This window comes from Lactuca serriola, chromosome 5 (genome assembly GCF_051521515.1).
Source record: "Lactuca serriola cultivar US96UC23 chromosome 5, Lser_US96UC23_V15, whole genome shotgun sequence".
NCBI classification, from domain to species: domain Eukaryota; kingdom Viridiplantae; phylum Streptophyta; class Magnoliopsida; order Asterales; family Asteraceae; genus Lactuca; species Lactuca serriola.
In genome coordinates this window covers 52,937,959-52,945,200 of record NC_136412.1, presented here as the reverse complement: position 1 = coordinate 52,945,200, position 7,242 = coordinate 52,937,959, and positions in this window count along the sequence as shown.

Below are 7,242 nucleotides of genomic sequence, written 5' to 3'. Positions count from 1 at the left end.
ATCACTTGGTACCCTTAAAGTTTATCACTCAATCGATGTGCCGGTAAACCACACACGCTCCACCGATACTATAATAAACTTTAAGTCACCCTTTACCTACCTTGTTAAGTCCAAGTTAGTGTGTCGGTTAACCACACACGCTCCACCAACGACTTAAACAAAGTGTAAAGTGTAATTTCATGGATTAGCACCTTATTCACATTTTTCCTAAAGTAACTAAGATTGGGAATTTGATAAAACATTTAGTTACTTTATAATATTCATCATACTTTTAATGAGAATTTATGAGTCCTTGTCTTACCCGTTCGGCTAACGACCCTCCACCGGTCAAGCAAGCGGTGGGTGAGAGTGGACACCCATTAAGTTGCCATTTTATAGGCAACAACCTTATACCCACCTTATAGACCGGCTTCGTGAATGAGGCGTACTAGCGGTAAGACGACTTTGTTCTTATACATACATATATATATATATATATATATATATATATATATATATATATATATATATATATATATATATATATATAATTATTAAATCATAATAATATAAGTATAAGGGTTGAATTTTAACTTTTAAAATTCTAAGGGTTGGAACTAAAGTTTTTAACATGACTTTACTTGTTCCAAAACTTGAGGGCAAGTTTTGTAAACTTTCAAAACTTTTCATTTCTTGTAACTTATGAGTTTATTAGAGTAATAAAATGAAGACTCTTCATTTTTCTAACTCTTGTGTTCTTTTAATGGTTTTAACTCAAGTGACTTTTGGTTTTCCATAACTTGAGGACAAGTTAGGGACTCCATTAAAACACATTATGATCAAGAATTAAACTACCACATAGGTTACAAATAATTCCTATGATCATCTAAACATCATAAGATCAAGAACATGAACATGAGCACTTTCATGAATCAAAACTACACTTAAAACTTTGTAATTTTCATAACTATTTGTTGTAAATGGAATAGCAAAGACATTACACCATCTAAAACAAGTTTCAAGTACCAAAACAGTTTAGGGTAATGGTTCTAGTCCATTTCCAGCAACTAAAGTCGAAAATCTGCACTCTGTGGCTCCTACTCGCCGAGTGCATGAACCTAATCGTCGAGTAGGTTGAAGATACAAGTGAACTCGGCGAGTCTCCCCATGGACTCGGCGAGTTCATCAGGCAGACAGCAAGTTTTTCGACTTTTTTCAACTTTTAAGCACAACTAACAAACAAACAAGCCTAGGCTCTGATACCACTGATGGGTTTTGAGCATTCTAACACTTCCTAAGTGTACATGCAACCCTAATAACCTTGGATCTATGTTTGTCTAATTATCATGCAAAGTTGAATTCCAAGGTTATATTCCTATCTAGCATACATGGGGAATAATTTCTAACTTGAATGAAAGATAGAATAACTTACCTTGTTGTTGCTTATGTTCCTGGAAATCTTGTGAGCCTAGCACCCCAAGTGTGATGCCTCAAATGCTTCACACAACACCAAATGCTCTTGGAAAGACTTTTGAGAGAATACACACTACTTGAAATCGGCCTAGCCCTCTTATTTCTTATGTGTAACCAATTTTGGTGGAGAATGGGACTCTTATATAGTGTTGACACATCTAGGGTTACACCATGTAAACCCTAATGTGTCATGACTCTTCATTTCCATGACCCATGGGTTTGTAACTCCCATGGAGCATCCATGGAGCATCCTATGGGTAGAACCCAACTTGATAATCCATGGAGCCTCTTAGCCCACTATACAATATATGAATGATTTACATAATCAACCCATATATTTAATTAGTTATCTTTTGATCACTTAATTAATTCCAAATTAATTCTTTGATCAAACTAATCAAATAATATTATTAATATATTAGAACTTATAATATATTAATAATCTCCAAGTGTTATTCCTCTCATTTAGTCTATCCAATTGCATGGTGCCATGCAACCCAAATGAACCATGCCGGGTCGGGTCTAGTTTGTGACTGGGATGCCGAGGATCACAAAGCGGGTGTGAATAACCATGCAAATCTACGTGGTGCCCCCACATGTTACAGTCACATATCTGATGTGCCGGTTAACAACACACACTCCACCGAACTATGACAAACATTGAGTCACCCTTTGCTACCTTTGCTTAGAACCATTTAATGTGCCGGTTAACCACACACGCTCTACTAACGTCTTCGCAAGGGCACAAAGTGTAATTTCATGGAATTGCATCAACTCACTTTTGCCTAAAGTAACTAAGATTGGGAATTTTATGAAAGCATTTAGTTACTTTTATACTTCATTATACTTATAATGGAAGGTTTCTGTCCTATCCTACCCATTCGGCTAACGACCCTCTACTAGTCAAGAGTGCGGTGGGTAAGAGTGGATACCCATTCAATCGCCATTTTATAGGCAATTTCCTTAAACACCCCTTATAGACCAGCTTCGTGAATGAGGCCTACTAACAGTAAGACTGACTTTTACTTATACATATATATAATGTTAGACTTTTAATGTTATATATAGTATAAGGTGTATTTTACACTTTTAAAATACTAGGTGGTTTAATTTAATAATTATACTTTAATTTAATTAAATTGTACACCAAAACTTTATGGATTTACTAAATCTCTTTTAATTATACACTTTAATTAATTAATAAAACCATGAGGGTGTGATTTGAACTTTTCAAAACAATACTAGGGTTTTAGAATTTAACATTCCTAAATTAAACTTTTAATCAACTTTTAAATTCCAAAACTTGAGGGCAAGTTTTGAAACATTTCAAAACATTAGGGTTTAGAATTTAAATATTTCAAAATCAAACCTTTTAATCAAAATCTAAATTCCAAAACTTGAGGGTAAGTTTTGAAACCTTTTCAAAACATTAGGGTTTCAACTATTTAAATTTCAAAACAAAACTTTTGAGTTCAAATTTAAACTATAAAACCTAAAGGGGAAAAATTGAAACTTTTCATATCACAAGGATCAAATAACAAATAATATAAATTAAACAATTTATTTTATCATTATCTATATTTGACCTAATTTCAATTTCTTGCAAAGTAAGTTACCCAGTTAATACAAATAATTAAACTTTATCATATAAGGAAGTTATTATCCAATCAATTGATAATTATCTTTTGTTTAATCAAGCATATACTCATAAATATGTATAAAATCGGATTTTAATGATCTAAAACAGATAAGGCAAGTATCCATGAGTAAAACAACAAGTAATCCCAAAATTAGCTCCATCTGACGCTCGAACTTGCCGAGTTGAGGCCTACTCGCTGAGTACACTATGGTACTCGCTGAGTTCATCAGGCAGGGATCTCAAAACTCGATTTTTCAACCTGAACAAACATACAAGGCATCAATACAATAGAAACCAATCAAGGCTCTGATACCACTGATGGGTTTTAGCCATAAGAACATCCTATGTGCTCCTACAAACCCTAATGCTTGGATCTAGGCTTCTCTATTGTACATGCAGTTCATCCAAGACTATAAACCCTAGATCTAATATATGATAATCAATATAACATATGAATTAGGGTTTAGATCATACCTTGATTGTTATGTAGCAATAACAATCTCAAATCCTTCTTATATTGACTTTAGAAAGCTTAGAGTCACAAATGTCACTCCTCTAATGGTTCACAAACACCAAGAGCAAGATGATGAAGAGGAGAAGAGAAGGAGGCTACCCAAAACGTGTGGAAACCCTAGAGAACAAGTTCACCACGTTTTTGGGGCATAAGGGTTCTTTAAATAGTGAGGCTATTAGGGTTATCTAACAAGGAAACCCTAATTTGGATGCTTAGGCCCTCAGCAACCCATGAACCCCTTTTTAATAAGCCTTGGACGATTTCTAATGGGTTTCCCCATAGAATTCGTCCAACCTTATATTATAAGGTAATCCATAGCCCAATTGCAATTATCTTATAATTACAATTCCAGTCCCTTAAGTTTAATTAATCTCTTTTAGCCACAAACTTAATTCTTATTAATTCTTGACTAATATTAATTAAACAATATGATTTCTCCTTTAATATATTATTCTCATAATATATTAATAAATCATATTTAATCCTTTCTATCCATAATTTATCCTATCAAGTTGCTTTGGTGAAGGCAACCCAAAAGGACCATGCACCATCGGGTCAAGTATATACCAAAATAGTTATGGACTTAGACACTAATCCAACAAAAACACACTAACATACTTGGTACTTATTCCTCGGCTTACCTGTTACCTGAGAATACAAGTTATTTTGGAAAAACGGTCAACATATGGAATGTTGGTGAGTTCATAAGAAATGTTGTGATAAAAATGATTTGTGTAGTTTGTAAAACCCAAAAAATCCGATATTTTATGAAAAGGCCATTGTTTATAAAAAGGTGTGAAGATCCGTACAATATGCATGATGATTTCAAAACATGTATAATTGAAGAACTTAGTATTAAACGTACAAGTGAAAATGTTGAACTTCCCCGGAAAACCCGATGTTTCCCCAATACATAAAATACAGTGATTTCTCAAATTTTTATACCGCCACAATGAATGATTTTGATTACTCTTCCTTGAGACTCGGGTGGTGTTGGATTAATTAAGGGTTGTGAGTCGTTATAATCATGCATTAGTAATGACTAGTTATAACTACATTTTATGAATGATCCTTAGAGGCGTCGCCCGTTATCACTCACTTAATCCAACCACCTTGATTACTCTCGATCATCAACCTGAATCTGTTTATCTTGTTTACTCATAAGCCTAGCAAACGAGGAAAAGAGGAGTACAAATCCTGCTACTTCCGTGAGTTTACTTTAGGCCGTCGGGGATGCGAAAGACTCGTTGGCCCATCTCGCATTTGATTACTTTGACCTTACTGGCAATACTATTGGATCACTAGGGCCCAATAGCACTTAAGAGCCATTGAAGGTCCCTTTATATGGAATTGGGTCATAGAAGGCCCAATAACATACAATCATTATCCCTTGGGCCCAAAGATCATGTTAATGGACTTGCAAGGTCCAACAAGCATGATTTGAAACTTTCAAGCCCAAGTGTCGAATGTTTACTTGTATTAGGTATCGCATATCTACTGGAGAGTTCGATTTAACGATTGTTGTTTCGTATCGACTCGAGACCGATCGTTTTGTTTGTAACGATATTCGGAGTTATACGTGTATTTGTCTTTCGATTTTTGTAAACCGTAGAATAGTATTTTTGACTCAATATTCTATAAATAAAATAATTGGTTTAAAAATAGTGATTTGCCTTTTCAGCCCTTGTCTTTTGTAAAATAACAAATGTAGTCCTTAATATAAAAGAAAAGTCATTTTAGGTCCTTAAAACATTTTCTTGACACTTTTGCATGATATATTTGTTGAAATGATATTTTTAACTCGAAACTTATTTTGTTAACAGTTTCAGCCCTTCCAGAATGATATTTTCCCATTAAAGCCCAACTTTTTGAAATTTTTACACTTTTAGCCCAAAATCCAAAAACTTTACAATTTTGATCCTTTTTGGAAATGAAAACCATCTTTAACCCTTGAAATAGTTTTGTTACACTTTTTATCCCCTGTTTTGAAGAATTTACTACTTCAGCCCCTTTAAATGTCATATTTTCGCAATTTTGGGCTTATTGGGCCGAAAGCCCAAAAAATAGCCCATTAAGCTAAAAATTTACATTTCAAGTCCTTGGAAAATTTTGATATTCAGAAAAACAATTATTTTAACTGTTTTGACTCTTTAATCCTTATGAAACCGTGATTTGGCAACCTTTAACCTAAATTTTGTATTTTTGACAATTTAAGCCCAAGAATGGACTTTATGTTGAAATATGTATATCACAATCTTATAAGTTATTATTCTTGACTTGTTGGGTGAAAAATAACTTAGATCATGTTTGTTTTCTTTCTTATGTCATAGTTCTCATGATATCACCCCTTTTTGGTTACATGTTCATCACAAAAACACATAAAATCATACATACATGCATAAAATCACACATAGCATACACATACACATAGATCTACACATTTTCTTGTATTCTACCCCATAAAACTTATGAAAACCGAAAAGAGAGGAGTATGAAGCTCACCTTGAGTTTGTGGTTTTGGTTTTGAAGAAGAATGGAAGAAGTTTGACGCAAAATCTCGGCCTAGTAAGCTTCTTGGATGATCTTTGGCTTAGATGTGCTCTAAGATGCAAGATCATGAGTTTGAATAGATTTAGAAGAGATTTTTGATGAAATGATGTAGTTAGATCATGGATTCAAGTACCAACTTACCTTGAATGATGATTTTTGTGGAATAAACTCCTTGAAAAGCCCTTAGATCTCGAAAATTTGATGAAGAATGAAGAGAGTTTCTTTGTGAGTGTTTAAGTGAAATGTGTGTGTGTTTTTCCCCTTGGCCGAGAGTAATATGAAGAGACAAAAAATGGAGAGAGTTTCATGGATGTATGAGAGAGAGCTTGGATGTTTTAAGTCTAATGCCTAGTTATCCAAAAAATAAAAATGAGGTGGCACAAAAGTAAACTCTTCCTTCCTCATGTTTTATGGTTGGGCCGAGAATTAGAGAAAGAGAAGGAAATTTTGGGCCTTTGGTGTTTAATCCATATTATGGCCCAATTAGATGATTCTTGGCCCAAATTATATCAAGAAATGATTTTATGGCCTATTAGAGCTTATAAGGTTAGTTATGGCCCAATAAGGTCCATTAAGGTATTTTATTTCATTCTAGGCCCAATATGGCCCAAAATAATAAAATAAATGGAAGTGGGTCCAATTAGAGCCCATTTAAGAGTTCTAAGCCCAAGATAGTCAAATTGGAAGCTTATTGGTCCATTGGGCCCAATAAGAAAATCCTAGTCCAAAATGGACTTAAACCGGGATTTCTAGGGTTTCCAATTCTTTGTTGACTATTTGCAGTGCTTGTATGAAGTGTTTGATTGAAGTTTTGTTGTTATTGAATAAGCATCATACATGCTTTCACATTTTTGGTTCACATTTTTTATCATTGTTCAATGTTTACAAGGCATCAAAATTCCTAGTTGTGACAGAACTTCACGAAGAACAACACCTTTTCTTGTGACATGGGGCTTTCGAATAACTGATGTTGAAAAACTAGATGACCTCTCAGGAGATGTTTTGGATTTATAAGACATCTTTTTGATACGCTTTAAGACACCAGACTTTGCTGGAATTAGCTTCTTGGTAGAATCAGGTTGGGTAG